Source organism: Lepidochelys kempii, chromosome 22, assembly GCF_965140265.1.
Source record: "Lepidochelys kempii isolate rLepKem1 chromosome 22, rLepKem1.hap2, whole genome shotgun sequence".
In the NCBI taxonomy this organism is placed as follows: domain Eukaryota; kingdom Metazoa; phylum Chordata; order Testudines; family Cheloniidae; genus Lepidochelys; species Lepidochelys kempii.
In genome coordinates, this window is record NC_133277.1 from 3,917,733 (window position 1) to 3,940,281 (window position 22,549).

The window sequence follows — 22,549 nt, forward strand, 5'->3', positions numbered from 1 at the left end:
CTAATGATCATCTAGGGACAATTTCCAAGTAACCTAAATGTTCAAATTTAGCTAATTTGTGCTCACAGTTATATAGGGATACTAAATAACTGCATGTACAAATGACCAAATAAATGAAGGGAGGAAATGATCCTAAAAGTACCTTGCATCATTTTCCCCACTGAGTAAAACTGAATGCAACAGTAACTAGCATATAAGGTTCATATTCTACCCTCAATCATTTGCAAGCCTCCTAGGGACAGCAGTGGCCAATCTGGTTTAGATCCTTGACACTAACTTCATAGACCCAGTCCACAGTCCATAACTTAAACTGTACTCTGGCCCCCTCCACAGATCAAGCTGGACACCTTATTTTAGAACCCACCTTTCCCCTGAAAGTGAGTTTCTGAATTACAGTTGGATACGCTGAGTGCACCTGGACTCCCCAGGCAGCTGGTGGAATGGCCAGTGCCATACTCTCTACGATGTCTCTGAATGACACTAGCTGTTGGCTATATAGGGCTCAAATCAGAAACTCAAGATAGCTGTCTACAAATGTGCTTTCAAAGGCATTTTCCCCATTAAATACAGGCTGTATTCAGCAGGATGGTTAAGGAGCTGCTGCACTGTCTGCTGTTACCAAGAGATTCTGCTCTTGGCATACTTGGACACAAAATTCTCTCACCTCAGCCTCTTAGGGTACATCGACACTGTGTTTTAAAACCTCTGGCAGTGAGTGTCAGAGCCTGGGGCTACAGATTCGGGCTTGCATGGCAGCACTAACAGCAGCACTGTAGACGTTGCGGCTCGGGCTCTGAAACCCATCCTCCTCCCCAGGCTTCAGAGCCTGAGCCTGAACGTCTACACTGCTGCTTTCAGTGGCATAGCACAAGCCCTGTGAGCCCAAGTCTGTAGAACCGGGCTTTGAGACTCATTGCCAGGGGTTTTAAAATGCAGTGCAGACATGCCCTTAGTTTCATGGCCCTTTTATGTCCCCTCCCTCTGACAGAACCTCAGGATAATGTTAGAGATGGATTATTGAACTGCAGTCCCTGGAAACCCAGTGATGTCTGACTTCCGGGGAGAGGGAGGGGAGCTGGATGAGTCTCATAGGTTCTGCTTACAGTTCAATAGCTTACTTCTCATTTTAAAATCTGTGAAAAATTGACCAAGGCCCCTGTCCTGCAGGGGAAGGTATCCCCTGGTAGCTGGGGACACTAGATCGAATTGCTGAAGCCCAGATGTGTGGCAGCCCAATGTTTTGCAGTTGGCTGGATGTCATGGTCCTGGGTGTGAAAGACAGTTCCTGTGACTTTGAGAGTGATTTACTTCTAGCTAACGAAACTGTGCTCCACAGTTGCTAGAGGAAAGCTACAGAACATTTCCACTGACTCAAGCTCTACTTGGTTTCTTGCTTGCTGGTATCAAGCACCAATGCTTGTACCTGGCTCATACGAAGGGCTATATGTGGCAACTTCGTTTCCAGCAGGTCTCTGGAGACAAAATGTCTTACAGCTTCACAGAGGCGGAACCGGCTGACTGCACTACACTGGGAACAACTCTGAATATTCTCTGCAGCGACATCCCCATCTACTGGGCTCTGCCTGTGAGTGTCAGTTTCCTTTTCATTTTAGATTCATTTGGAGAGGGGTAAAAGGTTAAGTCAAAACTCTCCTGAGTCAATCAACGTGGCTCCCCTCCTCCCCCGACTTGCTAGGCATGCAGCTTCCGGGGCATTTCAGTGGAGTCAGAAAAGGAGAGAATTCCATATCTGAAGCCAAAGTGGAAGAACGTTTCAGTAATAAACCATCCAACCACACCCTAACCTGCCACTGCTAAGCAGAATGTCCTGATCTGGGGGTACAGCACACTCAGTGCCTGGACATTCACTCTGCAACATCATCACATCATGACCTACCTGGTTCAAGCCTGTCTCAGGACAGAAGGTGCTCCCTAGTTCAACTAGCACTCTCTTTCCACCCACACCCCACGGGTAGGTGCACAAAGCGTGGGGTTCCTCTGGGCTGGTGTCACAAGGTCATGATGTTTGTGTCATAAGATTCACATGCTCCTGTAGCAACACTGTTGATGGGAAGTGGGGCATCACCACACCATGTGGCTAGAACCAGAATCCAACCCTATTCCAAAGAGTCAAAAGCTTAGTTCAGCACTGCTCATAACATGAATATGCCTACAGCAAAGCCTCATGTGGACTGACATTTTGGGAGAGTTGCATCATTTATCCAGAGCAGAAAGGGCTCAGTGAGGAGCCTGGATGGCCCAGGATGCTGATAAGAAGCTGATCTAGGGTGGATGGCCTGCTCAATCCTAATTTTGATAGGTGTTCCATCTCGTAATGCTCACAGGGTATGAAAATCATTCTAGATTGCCAAGGGATCTGATGCAAAGCATCATACAAGACTGGGAGGTATGAAGATAGCAGTTAAGAGAAGCAAAGACTGATCTGAAGTCTCATTCTCAGTAGGCAGGATGAACAGGCCTTAGAGGGAGGTGAATTAAACATTTGGAGAGTGAATAATTTACATCCGGCAGGTTAGAGTTGCCCCACCCCATTCTTTTTGTGACCTGTGCTTGCAAATTATTAAAAGCATCCTACATTTTCCTTGGGGCCAATGTTTGCTTGCCCTGCCCTGGCTCTGTAATATCATACCACACTCAACCACGCCTATGATGTGATCACTATTCACGAGGTCGAGGTTTAAAAGATGGTAATGCTAGGCTGTGATTCAGACACTGGATTTCAGTTTGCACCCAAACTAATTAACCTCCCTGCTTCTGGATCAGAGTATGAGTATGGGTTTGGTATTCGTCCGATGGATCACATGTAACATTTCTTGTCGCTATCTAACCTTGACAGCACAGTCTTGAAAAGTTTTGTGTCTCACCCCACAAATTTGTTTTTTGAAAGGTAGTTGGGTTTAATATTGTTTATGGTAATTCAGCCATGCTCCATCACTTAATATGAATAACCAGGTAGAGCAAAATGGAAACAGTTGGTAGGAGTTCTTTGAGTTTCTCCTTTGTTTTGCCCCCAGCGCAAGATCCAAGGAAACCGCAGCAGTTCTGCTCCTCTTGGCTCCCCATGGTGTTTCTTTAGCTCTTTCTGTTTCTGCTTTTGATCTGAAATCTCAAGTTATTGTGTGAATTATGCCTACTCGTCAGCACAGACGGCAAGAGTCTTGGATGAGGCAAGCATCAGAATAAAAACAATTTTTATAACTTTTTGTACTGGGTAATACATCAAATCCCCTGGGTGTTTCAGGAAACCCTTCACAACTGGACAACGCTATCCTGCAATACGTAGATCAGATACAGCTTCCAAAGCTTTGTCACAAACATGTTGGAGACCATAAGAAATAAGATTACTGCAAAATAGGGAAAAACAAATCCAGTATGGGAGGGAATAAACAGGAAATCAACACTCTCTAGAGAGGACCCCTCAGCCCTGAAGGCTTCATCACCAGTTTCTATAAAAGTTGCTCTGACATCAAACCATACAAGAAAAATTCACCAACATTTCTGAGAGATTAAACAAAGCAAAAAACTACTTCTGCCCCCAAGAAACATAGCGAAGCTCATTAAGGCTCAGAATCATAAATGTCCTCAGACCAGGAAGACTTTCAGTTTTCTGCAGACCAATATTCATCATTAAAAATCTGAAGACAGCACTCTTTGTCTAATGCAGGAGAAACTATCTCCAGTATTGCAAATGCCCGCCAGTTATAGATTTTGGCACCTGAAGGATGAGTTCTCACTATGAGAGAAGCTCCTTCATTCCTATGATTTTCAGGGCTGCCCTGATGCAGCAGGTCTTCTCTGACTGCCCTCCCTTCCCTGCCTCCAGCTAACCCCAGCCATTATTGTCTGCTCATGATCTGCCACTGCTCTACCCTGGGTTATAGGAGGTTGCGGAAGAGCTACTATATTTCTGGCAGAGGTGTGGGACACAGCGGGGAGTCAGGGAATTTCTACTTCTTGGAAAATTCCAGAGGTTTTACTGTAACATTACTTACATGAGTGATTAAGTTATGCATAAAAACAGTCACGATAGTGTCATTTTGAACATTACAAATAGTTTCAACACTTAAGATTTTGAAGTGTTAATGGCTAACCCTGGTTAAAATCCTATTGTAAAAGGGGCAAGTCATAGTTTTAACACATTAATTGTTTGAGAACTATTTACCTAGTGTAGATGTGGTTAATGTTTCAATAACTCCCACTCCCTTTTATTGACCAAAAAGGAACCATTAAATGCCCCTTCCTCCATATGAAACAGAAACATTGCTTGAGACAGATTGCTATGTCATGGATTCACACTGCGCGGGCTATGCTCTGGCCTTTAAACTGGCTGCCAGGGTTAACGCTGTAGTGTGCCAAACCCCCAAGGGTCACCCTTTTCCATAAGGATAGGCCATGTGGCTTCAACATCTCCAAAACAGGGTCTTCAGGCTCCAACACGCCTGTTTCTCACTATGAGCTCTGTAAAGCGAGTCTGACTGAGGTAGGCTCCAGCTCAGAGACTTTTTACTCCCTTTTGGGGTCAATGGAAATCAGTAATTGCAGCAATTCAAAGCAGACTTTTCCAAAACAGGGTAGGTTCACACGCTTCTATTGGGAAGATTACTCATTCACAGACCTAAAGTCATCTCTCAGACAGAATGAGGGAAAGAAGCGAGCATCCTGAATATCTTAAAATAAGTTTCTTACGTTCCTAATTTATATTGTTTTTAAATATTTAAGGCACCTAAAAAATCGTTCTAGGCTCCTCAAAGAGGAAATGGTATTATCCATATCACAGTGTACCAAAACTAAAAAAAAGCAGCTTTTCATCTTCCTGAGAAAATCATACTAGATATCCTAAGGGAGACAATTTAGTTCTAGTATGATGAGTAAGACAACATTTTTACATATTCAACAAATGTCATTCCTAGCATTCATTTAAAATGATTTCATTGCTCATCTTGCTGTTTACAAGGACAAGGTTGCATATACTTACTCAGTGTAAGCACTTGGCCCCCATAATGAATTGGGAGATATTTAAACAGACCAAGTATAATCACTTTGTAAGGACTAAGATGTTTTATTTATTTATTTTTAAGAACTACATATCCTGAATTAACACACACATCTAAAACAAAGGGTAGCATAAGTGATGTTGCTAGAACTCCTTCACCCCAGTACTGTAGAAGACACTGCCATTACCACGGCTAGCGCAGTAGGTTCTGCAATTACCACAGCCTAAGCAAATGCTGTTTGCAAGGTACTGTTTATCACCGTTACTCCTTCACCCATTTCATCAGTCACCGACTTCGGAACGCAATGGCCACGCACGGTGCTTTCCTAGTACTCTTGCTGCCAGACTCCCTCATTCTGTGTGGTTTTTGTAGCAACCCTTTGGGTCGCAAAGCTTGCATAGGATTTCCATCTGACCCCTATAGACCACCGGGATCTAATTTGGATATGGATAGAGCCCTTTTTAATGTTTTTAATAAAGTAAATACTAATGGAAACTGTGTGATCATGGGAGACTTTAACTTCCCAGATATAGACTGGAGGATGAGTGCTAGTAATAATAATAGGGCTCAGATTTTCCTAGATGCGATAGCTGATGGATTCCTTCAACAAGTAGTTGCTGAACCGACTAGAGGGGATGCCATTTTAGATCTGGTCTTGGCGAGTAATGAGGATCTCATAGAGGAAATGGTTGTAGGGGATAATCTTGGCTCAAGTGATCATGAGCTAATTCAGTTCAAACTGAATGGAAGGATTAACAAAAATAAATCTGCAACTAGGGTTTTTGATTTCAAAAGGGCTGACTTTCAAAAATTAAGGAAATTAGTTAGGGAAGTGGATTGGACTGAAGAATTTATGGGTTTAAAGGTAGAGGAGGCCTGGGATTATTTTAAATTAAAGCTGCAGAAGCTATCGGAAGCCTGCATCCCAAGAAAGGGGAAAAAATTCATAGGCAGGAGTTGTAGACCAAGCTGGATGAGCAAGCATCTTAGAGAGGTAATTAAGAAAAAGCAGAAAGCATATAGGGAGTGGAAGAAGGGAGGGATCAGTAAGGAAAGCTACCTTATTGAGGTCAGAATATGTAGGGATAAAGTGAGACAGGCTAAAAGTCAAGTAGAGTTGGACCTTGCAAAGGGAATTAAAACCAATAGTAAAAGGTTCTATAGTCATATAAATAGGAAAAAAACAAAGAAAGAAGAAGTGGGACCGCTAAAAACTGAGGATGGAGTGGAGGTCAAGGATAATCTAGGCATGGCCCAATATCTAAACAAATACTTTGCCTCAGTCTTTAATAAGACTAAAGAGGATCTTAGGGATAATGGTAGCATGATAAATGGGAATGAGGATATGGAGGTAGACATCACCATATCTGAGGTAGAAGCGAAACTCAAACAGCTTAATGGGGCTAAATCGGGGGGCCCAGATAATCTTCATCCAAGAATATTAAAAGAATTGGCACAAGAAATTGCAAGCCCATTAGCAAGAATTTTTAATGAATCTGTAAATTCAGGGGTTGTACCATATGATTGGAGAATTGCTAACATAGTTCCTATTTTTAAGAAAGGGAAAAAAAGTGATCCAAGTAATTATAGGCCTGTTAGTTTGACATCTGTAGTATGCAAGGTCTTGGAAAAAATTTTGAAGGAGAAGGTAGTTAAGGACATTGAAGTCAATGGTAAATGGGACAAAATACAACATGGTTTTACAAAAGGTAGATCGTGCCAAACCAACCTGATTTCCTTCTTTGAGAGAGTAACAGATTTTTTAGATAAAGGAAACGCAGTGGATCTAATTTATTTAGATTTTAGTAAGGCGTTTGATACTGTGCCACATGGGGAATTATTAGTTAAATTGGATAAGATGGGCATCAATAGGAAAATTGAAAGGTGGATAGGGAATTGGTTAAAGGGGAGACTACAACGGGTCCTACTGAAAGGTGAACTGTCAAGTTGGAGGGAGGTTACCAGTGGAGTTCCTCAAGGATCAGTTTTGGGACCAATCTTATTTAATCTTTTTATTACTGACCTGGGCACAAAAAGTGGGAGTGTGCTAATAAAGTTTGCAGATGATACAAAGCTGGGAGGTATTGCTAATTTAGAGAAGGACAGGGATACCCTACAGGAGGATCTGGATGACCTTGTAAACTGGAGTAATAGGAATAGGATGAAATTTAATAGTGAGAAGTGTAAGGTCATGCATTTAGGGATTAATAACAAGAATTTTAGTTATAAGCTAGGGACGCATCAACTAGAAGTAACGGAGGAGGAAAAGGACCTTGGAGTATTGGTTGATCATAGGTTGACTATGAGCTGCCAATGTGATATGGCTGTGAAAAAAGCTAATGTCGTCTTGGGATGCATCAGGAGAGGTATTTCCAGTAGGGATAAGGAGGTTTTAGTACCGTTATATAAGGCACTGGTGAGACCTCACCTGGAATACTGTGTGCAGTTCTGGTCTCCCATGTTTAAGAAGGATGAATTCAAACTGGAACAGGTACAGAGAAGGGCTACTAGGATGATCCGAGGAATGGAAAACTTGTCTTATGAAAGGAGACTCAGGGAGCTTGGCTTGTTTAGCCTAACTAAAAGAAGGTTGAGGGGAGATATGATTGCTCTCTATAAATATATCAGAGGGATAAATACCAGAGAGGGAGAGGAATTATTTAAACTCAATACCAATGTGGACACAAGAACAAATGGATATAAACTGGCCACTAGGAAATTTAGATTAGAAATTAGACGAAGGTTTCTAACCATCAGAGGAGTGAAGTTTTGGAATAGCCTTCCGAGGGAAGTAGTGGGGGCAAAAGATCTATCTTGCTTTAAGATTAAACTCGATAAGTTTATGGAGGAGATGGTATGATGGGATAACATGGTTTTGGTAATTAAATATTCATGGTAAAGAGGCCCAATGGCCTGTGATGGGTTTTTAGATGGGGTAAGATCCAAGTTACCCGGGAAAGAATTTTCTGTAGTATCTGGCTGATGAATCTTGCCCATATGCTCAGGGTTTAGCTGATCGCCATATTTGGGGTCGGGAAGGAATTTTCCTCCAGGGCAGATTGGAAGGCCCTGGAGGTTTTTCGCCTTCCTCTGTAGCATGGGGCACGGGTCACTTGCTGGAGGATTCTCTGCTCCTTGAGGTCTTCAAACTACAATTTGAGGACTTCAATAGCACAGATATAGGTGTGAGGTCTTTTTTAGGAGTGGTGGGTGAAATTCTGTGGCCTGCATTGTGCAGGAGGTCAGACTAGATGATCATAATGGTCCCTTCTGACCTAAATAAATAAAAATATCTATGAATCTATATGCGCTTTAATGAGTGGGCTGCGCGGAGTTTCCCTGGTTTCTCGTCCCTCCGCAGCCTGGCCAGGAGGGTGCCGGCGAGCCTTGCCCAGGTTTCTGCGGGGGGGACACGAGGACTAGACCAGCTCAGCTGGGGACTAGGCCTGAGCCGTTTGTTTTCACACCCAACGTGGCGGGTCGCCAGCGACACCCCAGGGGGAGCATGACTGGAGAGAAGCTGGGTCCCCAAGTCAGCCCTTGGCCCGAGGTCAGCCCTAGAGAGACCCCAGACAGGCCAGGAGCCAAGCCCTGAAGCAACACCGCCCTCACGAGCGCCCTCACACTACTGCCACCTGCCTGACGCAGGACGCTGACTAACACCGCCCGGGGCTCCCCTTATATAGCCCATGAAACATCGCGAGAAGGCAGAGGGCGCGAGGAAAGAGCTGGTTGCCGCCGAGCCGGAGTTCTCGCGGGATTTCCCCCTCACCTACCTAAGCGGGTGTGGTCTTGAGGGAGGAGCCGACACACGTTGCCCTGCCCCGACAGGCCTAGAGCTCAGCAACCCGCCCCCTTGCCGCTAGTAGACCAATGGAAAGTGCGGGGCGGAGCCGAAGGGACACACCCCTTGAGGCTCCCTGGTCGGCTTTTCCCCGGCCCTGCTCACCCTTCCGCCTTGGCACGAGAGCGAGGCGGGCCCTGGGCGTGCGCCTGCGCAGAACGGCGAGCAGAGGGCGGGGCGAGCACCGCGCGTGCGCACGGGAAGGAGTGGCACGGCGCCTCCGCGGTAAGGAATGCGAGGCGAGTGTGACGCGCTTGCGCCGGCGGCGGCTGCGGGGGGGCGGCTCCCCGCGGGCCGGTAGCAGCGGCCGGGGCGCCACAGCCAGGTGAGTTCGCGGCGGAGCCCGGCCGGGCAGGGTCGGGGGGACCCCCCTGCGCCGCGGTCCTGGGGCCGGCGCGGCTCCTCCAGCCCTCGGAGGGGAGCGTGCCCGGGGCAGCCCCTCTGGGGCGGCGGCTGGTACCCGGCTTGGCAACGCGGCATGGCCATTCCTCGCCCAGCACTGACATGCAGCCCCCTCTGGGGCGGGGGCGGCGGCTGGTACCCGGCTTGGCAACGCGGCATGGCCATTCCTCGCCCAGCACTGACATGCAGCCCCCTCTGGGGCGGGGGCGGCGGCTGGTACCCGGCTTGGCAACGCTGATGGCCAATCCTCGCCCAGCACTGACATGCAGCCCCCTCTGGGGCGGGGGCGGCGGCTGGTACCCGGCTTGGCAACGCGGCGTGGCCATTCCTCGCCCAGCACTGACATGCAGCCCCCTCTGGGGCGGGGGCGGCGGCTGGTACCCGGCTTGGCAACGCGGCGTGGCCATTCCTCGCCCAGCACTGACATGCAGCCCCCTCTGGGGCGGGGGCGGCGGCTGGTACCCGGCTTGGCAACGCGGCGTGGCCATTCCTCGCCCAGCACTGACATGCAGCCCCCTCTGGGGCGGGGGCGGCGGCTGGTACCCGGCTTGGCAACGCGGCGTGGCCATTCCTCGCCCAGCACTGACATGCAGCCCCCTCTGGGGCGGGGGCGGCGGCTGGTACCCGGCTTGGCAACGCTGATGGCCATTCCTCGCCCAGCACTGACATGCAGCCCCCTCTGGGGCGGGGGCGGCGGCTGGTACCCGGCTTGGCAACGCTGATGGCCATTCCTCGCCCAGCACTGACATGCAGCCCCCTCTGGGGCGGGGGCGGCGGCTGGTACCCGGCTTGGCAACGCTGATGGCCATTCCTCGCCCAGCACTGACATGCAGCCCCCTCTGGGGCGGGGGCGGCGGCTGGTACCCGGCTTGGCAACGCGGCATGGCCATTCCTCGCCCAGCACTGACATGCAGCCCCCTCTGGGGCGGGGGCGGCGGCTGGTACCCGGCTTGGCAACGCGGCATGGCCATTCCTCGCCCAGCACTGACATGCAGCCCCCTCTGGGGCGGGGGCGGCGGCTGGTACCCGGCTTGGCAACGCTGATGGCCATTCCTCGCCCAGCACTGACATGCAGCCCCCATCCTAGCTGACACTTACATGCCAGCAAAGCTTTGCTGTGTTGACCAGGCCTCCCCGAAAGACCCTGTCTTCACTAGGAAAAAGGTGTTGTTGTTTTTTAAACATGTTGGCTAATCCTTGTTAAAATTCTGGTGTAAATTGGCAAGGAATAGTTTGAACGTGTTAGTTATTCAAGGGCTGTTTTCGTAATGTAGATGTGACCATTGGTCAGTGTTTGAATAACTCCCTCTCCCTTTTGCTGACCAAGAAAGGACCGATAAATGCTACTTCTAGCATATGAGGGGTGGAAACTTTGCTTGAGACAGTTTGCTGTGTTATGGATTCACAGGGTCTGGACTATCCTCTGGCCCTTAAACAGTGTGCTGGGAGTTACCTGTTAGTGTGCCAGACCCTAAAAGGTCACACTTTTCCATGAGGATAGGCCAAGTGGCTTCAATGCCTTGGAGACTGGGTTTTCGGGCTGCAACATTCCTGTTTCTCACCATGAGTGTTGCACAGTGAATCTGACTGAGATAGACTCCTGATCAGAGACTTTTTACCTGTTTCAGGTATCAGTGCACATCAGTATTTGAAGTGACATCAAGCAGCCTTTTCCAAACCAGAGCAGGTTTTGAATCTGTTGCAGTGCAGCATCTAGAACAGGGTGGGCAAACTTTTTGGTCTGAGGGCCACATTGGGGTGGGGAAATTGCTTGCAGGGCCATGAATGTAGGGCTGGGGCAGGGGGTTGGGGTGTGGGAGGGGTGCAGTGTGCAGGAAGGGGCTCAGGGCAAGGAGTTGGGGCACAGGACAGGTGTGGGGTGTACGAGGGGGCTCAGAGAAGGGGGTTGGGATGCAGGAGGGGGTGCACAGTGTGGGAGGGGGCTCAGGGCAGTGGTGCAGGGAGGGATGCGGAGTGCGGGAGGGGGATCAGGGCAGGGGGTTGGGGTGCAGGAGGGGTGCAAGGTGCAGCAGGGGGCTCAGGGCAGGGGATTGGGGTGCAGCAGGAGAAGGGGGCGCAGAGGGCTCAGTGTGCCTGTGGGTACCTCCACCAAAGCTCCCATTGGTCGCAGTTCCCCATTCCTGGGCAATGGGAGCTTTGGGGGAGGTACCTACAGGCAAGAGCAGTGCGCTGAGCCCTCTGCCCTGCCTCCCCCATGGGCTGCAGGGATGTGGTGCTGGTGAATGGTGCGGTGCCACGTGGGTGGCAAATCCGCGGGCTGCATCCAAAGCTATGAAAGGCTGGATCTGGCCCGCGGGTCGTGGTTTGCCCATCCCTGATCTAGAAGCTCTTAACTTTTGTTTCTGTATGCTAACCTAAGGTAGAGTTTGCACTGTCAAAATCTGGGGCTCCGCCAAGCCATCCTTCTGTAGAATTCATTTCTGTTCTCTCTGTCCCTTTGTCTCTTGAGTCCCATGAGGCTGCTCTGTGTGTGAGAACCCTGAATGAGAGCTGCTGTGTGTCTGTGAACACTTCTTATTGCAGGTTCCTGACATCTCCAGTCCATTGTCCTTCTGATGTCAAATCACACTGAGTTCAGCCTGTTTGGGCCTTCCATTGTTAAGTATTAATGTTCAGTCGTTGGCGTTCTCATGGTTTTTTCTGGGTATTCTGTCAATATGTTGATTCCAGACAGCTCTTGATAATGCCTTCATCTCACCCCAGTCAGCTGTGGGACCCAAACACCTCATGTCTCTCCTCTGTTCCAGGAGAAGTGTTTTCACTCCTCTACATTCAGTAGGTAACAATACCAAATCAAATGGCTCAACCAAGACCCCTATTGTTCATAAAAATATTATAGAAAGCTCCCATTTTCGTCACTCTCTACCGTTCCCAGCTGACATCTTGAACTTGGATCCCAGCCCAGTTCCCTAGCACTAGACCATGGGCTTACCCCTTTTTGACTCCCTTGCATATTGAGGTGTTTCTGTTACTTATTCAGAGATGCCCCACAATGTCCCTCCCATTCTCCATGACCAAAATAATAATCTGGTCTTGAGCTAAAGGTGATCGCCAATTGTTCAGTGATAGACCTGCTTTTGGTAAGATGTGTTGCTCTGTAAGCCCCTTATTGTCTTCTCTCCAGAAAGTGGAGATCTTCCATACCCACTGCTCCTAAGTGAACATACAAAGGAAATTTGATGGATTAGTGTAATACAGCTTAAGTTTCAGTTGTTAGGTTTTCAGTGTTCTTAGAAAATTTGAAATCTGACTGTTCTGGTATAACCTGAATCTAATGATTTCTTCCTCTCATGAGATTTGGTAGTCTGTGGAACCTGTCCTCATCCTTTGATCTCACACACAAAGAACTCACTTTAAAATGTTGGCAGTGCCTGGTTGTTATGCCGCTAGCTTCCTTGTTCTGTCTCTGTAGGCCCTGCAGCTGTTGTTCTCTACTGTACTGTCTGATGCAATTTTGCTTCCATCTTACCCCTTTGTTTGTTAAAAATACTCATTCTGTAAACTTAAAATCCTCTTTTTCGATTGCATACTCCTAGTTTTTGGCTGATTGGTGTCATAAACTTTTTTTTTACTGTGTGTGCAGTCCCAGACCAGAAAGCCTCCGTGCCTCCTATTTACTGATTTCTCTTCCTCTGTATCTTCTTTCCCTGACCTGTCTCTCTTTTTCGTTTCCCTCAATGAATGAGGCTGTCCCTTCCCCTAAGGGCTGAGCTTGCTGCCTTTGTAGTGGCTGCCCTTGGCCAAGCTTAACTCCTGAAACTTTCACCTCCCAGGTAGCACGACATAGGATGGTCAGCCAGAGAGGAGTACTTGAAAATAGTTGTTGGCAAATGAAATTTCTGAGCTTTTATTAAAGTGACACTAGTGTCGCAGTCCCGCAGCACTTAAGATCATAAACCAAGTTCCATTCTTAGTATTTAACAGTCATTTTAATTTATTGTTCAATATGTGAATAAAATATGTAACTTTCAGACAAAGTTCTTAGGTTGAACCAAGATTAAACCACACAATCTGGTTCAGCTTTGCAATGGGCAAACTATCTAAACAAATTCCTTACTATTTATTTAGTTTAGCACTTCTACATGACAGCTCACTCTTCTTCAGTAGTTTTACTAGAGCCGTAGCAAGCTGGCAAAATCTACAAAGACCAAGCTAGTTTGGGACCTCTCTGGAGAAGTTAACAGGCTTTCCATGTGAACTCTGTCCAACATTATTATAAACATCAGGGTTGTCACAAGTTTAATCAAATAAGTAAATTAATCTCCTCTTTTCAGATCAAGAGTGATGGTTTATCTAGTGGCTAATCAGTTGTAATTCAGGAGAAACAGCCTCTCATTGTTGGGAACATATTAAACACTTAGGGAGAAGCAAATAGTATAGATGGAAACTCAAGTACAGATGTAGTTGCTGAGGTCACAGATAAATAGGTAACCAGACAGGAGCATATAGAGGGATGGGAGCATGAAAAAAGCAATGCTATTGACTTCTGATGTGTGTAGTGGGATGACAATGCCAAATTAGTGTCCTGTAACTGCCTCCCTGGAGCTCTTGTCCAACCAGCTGCACCAGGACTATTGCCTGTAGTATTGTCTCTCAAAATGTAGGAAGGATGTAGCAAATCTAAAGAAAAACAAAAATAGCTCCCACAGTCTCTCTTCAAGTGACCTGAATTTATATAGTCAAAGAGATGACCCGGCGGGGGGAGACGCAATCCCAGGGATGACCTTGGAAGATAACCATGTGTTCTAGGAAGGCAGTGCTTAATTCTCAGAAATTGGTAGGAGGGATGATCTGAAGTTAAGGGAGGAAAGTTTGGCCTAGATATTAGGAAAGAATTCTAAACCATCCCTCTTGAAGCTTAGAACACTATCACTGCTGAGATTCAAGAACAGGTTAGACCAAAAGTTACTGAGGTGATTTCTGTGGCTACTTTTCGCAAAATGCGGGAAGCAGACAGTATTACACAACATTGCAGAAAAGCGATTATCTTTGATTCTCTGTCCTCCTACTGCAAGATTCTGAAGTAAACACCCTAGAATTGCTTCCATAAGGGGAAAATAAACTTGTGAGGTAACCAAGGATTTATCAAACATACCAACTCATATTTTAGGGGTGTGTGACATTCTTCAGTGAACTGATTAGAGTTAAAAAGATCAGGTGCTTAACATCTACAGGCCTAGACAATCATGATGTCTATCTTCTTCATACAGAGCTCTTGTTTGTTGTGTGCTATTGTGCGTCCTGACAGACAGATCTTTGCTTTGGAAAAAAAAAAAGTAGTATACTTCCGAGAGAAATTGCAACAGTGGCTGTTTTGCAAGTGCTGTCAAGGGTTCTTTAAGGCATATCTCATTACATGCTCCGGTATCTAAGAAACTTCTGACCGTTGATCTCTCTCTGTTGTAAAGTGGGAATAATGAGAGCATGTTGGGTAGAACTGGCAAGAAACTCTCACGTGTTTGGAGTGTTCCTAACTTTTCTTTGGATCTGCAGCGACACACTCTAATCAAAGGGACGCTGAGAGGACAACAGAACAAAACCTAAAGGTAAGAGAACAGGTGTTGTAAACATTTTATTCTAAATTAAAAGACTGTGCTTTATGGTTTTGTCATTGAAGGGATGATCTGTTATATTTGATAGTACTCACTGCGTGCGCAGTCTGGTCATGTTGCAGTTCATTGTTCATTGTTTGCAGAAATTCAAAACGAGGTAGAAAAAGACACAGCTCTTAGGTGACATTATATCCTAAATCGTGCGGGTTCAGCATCTGTTCCGATGTCTGTAGATAACTCCATATCATAGGGAACTCCTAACTTGAATTATGCATCCGATGAAGTGAGCTGTAGCTCACGAAAGCTTATGCTCAAATAAATTTGTTAGTCTCTAAGGTGCCACTAGTACTCCTTTTCTTTTTTCCTCTTGTTAAAGACAACATACTTGTAAGGCTAAGTCGTAAAACCCCTGGGGACATGCTACTCCAAACTCCCATGACGTCAATGAGAAGTTGGAGCATGCAAAGAATGCAGGATGACACCCTAGATCATGGGTAATCAATTATTTTTTGTCAAGGTATAGTCAAGGACCACACTCCAGAGAAAATAATACAAAAATAATGATTATAATAAGTAAATAGAAAGATTTTGCAGTGTGTTCAGAAGTGTCTGGTGTCCAGATTTGGCCCGTGGTGGTCCTATTGACCACCTCTGCCCTAGATGAATCTCTGTGCTGGTGGCAGGTCCAGGCTTGACTTCACTGTAGGCTGAAGTCACACAACAACACGGGCAGAAGCAGTACAGGCTTCCCCTTGCAGTACAAACTGCCACTCTGCCTTGAGCCTGCACCGAAGGGCCTACCTTTGGGATGAGAAGGGGAGAATTCAGTTTTCAGGACTCATTTGGTCCTTGGTTTCTCAGTTGAGACTGCCGGTAAGAGAGTCAGTTGTGATGGTGATTTTTTTGCATGTGTGTATGCTGTTCAAACCTGGAAACTGAGGCTATCAGTTTGCTCAGTTCTAAAATAAAAATACTCAGGAAAAAATTGTAGTATAGTATGGCTTTGTATATGCATCTTCTTTTAATAAAAATCCACGTACAAACTCTGTTACAAATGTGATTTAACACCATTTACTCCAGTCGCTATATTTGCATTACTTTCAGTAACTCCGACTTTCTGAGCAAATTAGCAGAACTGATGCATTTTTTTGTTCCCTACTGTGCTCGTGGATGGATCTCTGTTCTCCTTTTTTCTGTATTCTCTTTTGTGTAGATCTTTCACACAAAGCATAACTCCCAGCCCTCTCCTCCCCTCCAGTAACTAGATTTCACAGAGGAGGTCGGATTTCACAGTCTGTGAAGCATTTTTCACGGCTGTGAATTTGGTAGGACCCTACACACATACGTGTGTGTGTATTACATCAGCATAGACTAAGTGTCTAACCCAGGGTTGGCCAATCTGAGCCGAGGAGCCAGAATTTACCAATATACATTGCCAGAGATCCACATTAATACGTCAGCAGCCCCCCATCAGCTCCCTGCTCCCAGCGCCTCCTGCCCACTGTCAGCGCTATGGATCAGCGCCTCCCCGCACCTCCTGATCGCCTGTTTCATGGTGTGCAGGAGGCGCTGGGTGGGAGGGGAAGGAGCAAGGGCATTGCAGGTTCAGGGGAGGGGACGGGAAGGGGTGGAGTGGGGTCAGGGCCTGGGGCAGAGCCAGAGGTTGAGCAGTGAGCACCCCCCAGCACACTGGAAAGTTGGCACCTGTCGCTCCAGCCCTGGAGTCGGTGCCTAGACAAGGAGCGGCATGTGGCTCCAGAGCCCCAGGTTGGCCACCCTTGTCTAACCATTCAGTAGCTGAGGGAAGAGCACTGTGCAAGTCCATGAGGGAATCAGGCACCATTTACCGATGGGCCTGCATCTTCTGACGAGCCACAGTTGGAAAGGAGAGTCAGATGCCTCACTTAGAGTCATTAACAGCACATGTGAGCTCTGCACATGTGATGCAATCAAACTTTACTCAAAGATGGTGGGAAAGGTCAAAACCAGGGAGCTGGACTGTTGGATCTGTCAGAGATGGGCATTGGTAAGGTTAAGATTTTGTCATGGATATTTTTAGTAAAAGTCATGGACAGGTTGTGGGCAATAAACACAAATTCATGGAGGCTGTGATCTGTCTATGACTCTTACTAAAAATAATAGTGTGGGTGGGAGCTGACAGCCTGAGCCCTGCAGCCTAGGGGGTGGGAGCAACTGACAGTTCCAACCACCTGGGGCTGAAGTTGCGGAGGTCACAAAAAATCATGGAATCTGTGACCAACTCGTAGCCTTAGGCATTGGCTATGGAAGCCTGTTCTTGCCACCTATTCTGTCTCTTGGAGGTGATGTCACTGTTCCTTAGGGGACTCGTCCAGAAGAGGTTGCCTTGAGCTAAAACGGTGTGTCTGTGGATTAAACACATCTTTAAAGGGGTAGGTGTGGCACGTCTTGCACCGTAAGGAGCAGATTCTGCAAGGCAACTTGTCACCTGTGTCAGAAGGGGCAATGTTGGACAGAACCGACAGCCAGGCCAGATTTGTCAGGTTCACAGTACCTGTCATACGCATTGTTTTGTTCAGCTGAGTGTCTGCTAGTCCTCTGGAAAAAAGCTGAGCCACACTGAACCACTCTGCTACAGAATAGCACAAGGCAAGCCCATATTTCTCAGGTTTGGTCTGCCTACCAATTTAAGTCGGCATAACTATGTCGCTCGGGGTGAGAAAAATCCACACCCCTGAGCGACATAGTTACACTGACCTAACCCCTGGCATAGACAGCACTATGTCGACAGGAGGGCTGGAGTCCCTACGCCAGTGGGAGAAGCTCTGGTTGGGATAGGTAGTGTCTTCACTAAACACTGTCATGGTGCAGCTGCAACGCTGTAAGGGTAGACAAACCCTCACTGTTTGCACATTGGCTCTGTAGATGATCTAGCTGTTTTGCTGATCAGGTGGTTCGTTGTCTTTATTTTTGGCAAGGCTTTGGTAAAATGTTCCTTGACTCTCAAGGAACATTCCAAATAGAACACCTAGATACACAGACTTTGGGTCGTAGTCTTCCTATGTCCGTTCAGGAAGATGCCACGTACTATGCAATATATTGTGATATTTATATAATCTATGATAGAAGCTATCTATGTACTTATATTGAAGATGGTACTTCTATCGATCATGCTTTTCACCACTGAAATATGCTTTAATCTCCTCCGTTGGGGATCCATTGGTATCTGACCTGTTATTTCTATTAGCAGCTGTGCTTCCTGTGTGACCTTGAGCAAGCCAAGTAAGCTTTTCTGTGTCTCAGTGTCCTCATGAGTAGAATGGGTCTAATCTGTAGAATAGCCCTTATGGATTTTGCGTGGTAACTTTTGAGGAAGGAAAATAAGCGGGGGAGAAATACTTCAGCTATTATAGAACCGTTTCTCACTGAGGAACAGTGCAAGGCATTGCGTTGTTTTGGGAGAAATTTGGTTTTGGTTTGACTGAATTATGGGCATTTGAAAATTTGTAAGTGTGCAGATTGCTAAGCTACCTGTGTAGTTTACTGCCTTAGACGCTTGATTCACAAGAAAAATAGGGTTCTTTGTGGACTTCCTAAAGTGTAAGTGCAACCATGCCTGAATCTTGAGTGGTTCTGTTAGTGTTTTTTGGCATGATCAGAGTTGTTGTAAGGCATTTTAAATCCATGCTTCGTGTGAAGTTCAGCAACATTAATGTGAGATTGCCTGTGTTTGTGTTGAAGCATTTGGTTTTACTGTAGTTGTACCCTTATTATTCTGATTTGAATGCTTTTGCACAGCTGTCTGACCTGTACTTGGTCTCACTGACTGCTCACTCTGTAAGTGTTAGATTTATTGTTTGTATAGATTTTATACAGTTTTAGATGATGACATTTGTGTAGATTTAAGGATGATGATCCATTTTAAAAATCACTTTGGTTGCACATAGTGGGTGTTCAATTATATCTCTTGACTCTGCACACTCATTTCAAATCAAAGTGTAAGTCACTTTGCATTATCTTAAATACCTTTTCTAACCTGCCTTCAGCATTGTACAAAGCTGTCGGGATAAAGAGCTCAGATTTTCACTTCAGGAATAAGATCAACAGGAACTAGTTATCACAAGATAAATGTGAATTGACTTCATGTGGAAAAAAAATTGACTTATTCAACCCATCTGAAAAATGCTTTTGGTTTTCCCTCACTGCATAGAAGAAGGATAGTTTGATGATGGGAGAATAGGATTCTGGAGCCAAGAAGCCTTAAGAGCTTGATGCTCACACAGTCTCCAAAGTTACTGTAGCATAAACTGGGATGTTTCAGGAAGAATGAACAATTGCTTTTCTCTGAATATTGCTATTCTCCATTTTGTCTTCACTTTTGTTCTTCATTGGGCTGCCATTCACAGCAATATCAGCTAGTGTAAAAGACTCCCCTCTGCAGCCTTCCCCTCTGTTCAGTTGTCAGGAACTGAATAATTCCAGTGTCTAATAACCTGGCCCAAAAGATGCTCATTTTCTCTCAATTCCATCCCCCCTGGAGAGCAGCCATTTTGCCCTAGCACATGACCTGGAGACTTACATTTCTTGACTCTGGGATTAAAACCTTGATTTTAAGAACAGTAATCCCTGCCAGTAATAGCCTGACTGCTGCTAATGCTTTAAATATAAGCACTCTTTTTCCTGAGATCTGACTAGGAATAGTTTCTCTTGTTTTCGATAAGGGGAGGTTCAGTGTGATGGAAAGGTCTAGTTCCTGACGATAACTTAGAGACGTTGTCCAGTTAAGTTAAAATCCAAATTTATTTTAAAAGGCCCTTCATACCATAGATTCACTTTAAATAATTGACTTCCCCAGTTATGTTTGTTTACATTGTCCAGGCTGAGAGAAACACAAGACTGTTCATTTTAACTTTTGTTTATAGTCAGTTTCACGTTGATTCCCATGGCTAAGTACAATTTGAGTTTGCAAACCGTACAGGGAAATGCTTACATCCAAACTCCATAAACAGTTTTGATGTTTGAATGTCAATTGCCTGATATATGATGAGGTGAAACAAATATAAAAACTTACATTTTGTGCCTAAATTACCTTGGTGTTTCTCTTTAAAGAAATTGGAAGCTTATGCAGGCTACCTGGGCTTAGAACAGAGCCTCTGGAACGCTTAAGTGGCCTACATAACTGTTCATGTCAGTTTAAAAACTTGGCTGTGAGTCCTGTTTTCATTGTGGACTTGAGGTGATTTTGCATAAATTAATGTGCAAAATATGATTGTATATTTCAGCTAGATTTCATCTGAGTTTTATGCTTAAGCACTGATAGTTCACGTCAAAACAAATTGTTATACTTTCTTTACACCTGAGCAATTTTTCCGCTAGCGGGCGTTAGAATGATCAGAAATAACTAAGGGATAGCTTACTCTGACAAAAGAAACAGCTGCTTTGGACTGAATTTGACTACGTTCTTCACTCTTACTTTTGATAACTACTTCTGAAAATTTTACCCTTCAAGTCCCAAAATACTTCTGATTTCCCCTTAACCTAATTGTCTTTTGGCTCAATTTTGTTTATTTCATAGCTCCTTTTAAAAAAAGAAAGGAATGGAAGATTGTTAAACATGGGCAAAGATTTGTTGTCTGTTAAGTGGGATTCCAAAAGGCAAATGTTGGAAGCCTTGAGTCTCTTCTCCTTTTCTCTTCCTAGTCTTTACTGTTCCCTGTAGCAGTTGTTTTTGTTCCTACTGCCCCCTTGCGAAATGTCTGAGTTAATACCCGACTCACATTTTTTTGTCTGAGCCTTAGGGTGCTTAACTAAAATTGATAAGCCCTCAAACAATACGAGGGAGGCTGCTGTTTCTTTTCTCAGATCTTACCGAGTGTGGTGCTGTACATTGTGTTTTGTCCCGCTGAAGGATTTCAGGTGGCTTCCCAAAAACTGGGATAATGAAGAGCTGCCACAGCTAACACTTTAATCTGGTGGCAGAAAGCACTTGGCAGTCACCTAAAAGGAAGAGTAATGGTGCCTTGAAAGAATTAACCTGTATGATAAAATATTCCCCATGGGAACAATCACTGATCTGGATCATGTCAGAACTAATATCGCTGGGGGGAAACTGCTTTTCCCTGTATGCCCTTTCTGGAAACAGTAGTAGTTAACACAATAATATGTTGAGCTAGAAGGAATGAAATTATTTTCATTTTGTACACTCACAGGTATGTACAAGTGTTGTGATCAGCGTACTCCAGAAAAGAAGTAATCCGATACAGAAGATCAAAACTTTTTGGAAGTGAGTACCCCTTGCCAAAAAGAGGATACTAGTAAAGGCTGTCTGAGGCCTACAAAGGCAGAGCCTGCACATATTATATCAGCATGTGGGATGAAATCCAGGGTGTATTTTGAGTTTTGTAAACTATACCCATGATGATTTCACATTGCAGGCCACACTGATAACTTGGCCTGCAATGTGCAGGAGATCAGACTGGACCATCACGAGGGTCCCTTCTGGCCTTAAAGTCTGAGTCTTACTTGCCAGAAGCTTGGGAGCTGTACTTTTGTAAACTACAGAAAATCCAAGTTGGTCACACTTAAATTATACCTCTGTGGGCAAAAACGTTTAGCACTGTTTGCTGTCCTTGGGTTTATGTCAATGTTACTAAAAGGGAATTGGGACCATGAAGTTAAGATGCAGAAGATATTGGGTTCAGTCCCCCAATTTACAGCCACTAATATTAAGAAGGCACTGAGTTTTTACCATAAAATATAATCTGCCTTAAAAGCTGTTTGTTCCTAGCAGAGAAACGAAGAGACTCCCCTGTAGGTCATTTGTTCAGATCTGGCCCAGGTTGAATGGCCCTGAAAGTCAGTGATCTGTGTAAAATAAATTATGGTCTCAGGCCAGTTGCTACTCAATGGACTTCCATGTCACAAAAATGACCATTGCATTTAGCACAAACTAGAATCTTGCTGGCCCCTTTGAGATGGCCTATGACTGAGAAGGCAATAGAGACTGAGATATACCCTCTCTTTCCCTTTGGAACAGTCTTGATCCGGAGGGGCTGGCTTAGTAATAGGAGAAATATACTGGCAATTCTCCTGACCAAGGGTTTCATTTGAAGGGGTATTGACAAAGGTTTTCAGGTATATAATTTGACATTTAAATTGTCAGCATGGAAAATCTTCTGGAGTCTAGATATATAATGAATATGATCATTTACACATCACTGAAGAATAAAAAGAAATCCACAATAGCCTCTTTTGTAAAGTCAACAAAAATCTTTTGTGCTTGCTTCTGCTGGCCCTGGAGCAGCAAGTTTTCTATCAAATATGGTTCTCAGAGGTGCCAACCTTGCCCAAGGATGCAGGCCAACAAACCAAGATGAGTGGGCAAGGTAAAATGAAGGTGTTTGACTAGAAATGAGCTATTGCCTTGATGCCAATGCTAGTACCTTGGGGGAGGTCTGCTGCACAGCTGCAGGGGAGAAGAGGCAATCCTAGTGCCAGGCTGGCATCAGGAGTGATAAGGCAATGGCACAATGAGTATGGATGCTTTTTAAAACCTAATCAACCATGTTAATTTCAGCTATTGAACCTGGGTGAAATATGTTAGAGGGTGGAGCTGGTAAGGAATTCATATTTTTAAGCTTCTGAGAGGATATGTTAGCTAATGGGGAGTTTGAAACTGTGATCAGCAGTCATTAGAATAGTCTCCTGGATACTTTGCAAAACTTCATTAAAAATAA

At 45.4% G+C, this 22,549-nt stretch overlaps 1 protein-coding gene across 4 annotated transcripts in view; it reads left to right on the plus strand.

The window, feature by feature from the left end:
- Positions 1 to 9,043: 9,043 nt before the first annotated feature.
- The window catches only part of FAM118B (family with sequence similarity 118 member B), a 28,475-nt gene continuing 14,969 nt past the window's right edge, over positions 9,044 to 22,549 (plus strand). The window contains exons 1-3 of one of the 4 annotated variants that reach the window (XM_073321138.1): positions 9,044 to 9,184; positions 14,776 to 14,828; positions 21,023 to 21,096. The gene's annotated coding sequence lies outside the window, so the exon portion shown is untranslated. The remainder of the gene's footprint in view (positions 9,185 to 14,775; positions 14,829 to 21,022; positions 21,097 to 22,549) is intronic. The other 3 variants (XM_073321137.1, XM_073321134.1, XM_073321135.1) reach the window with 3 other exon arrangements.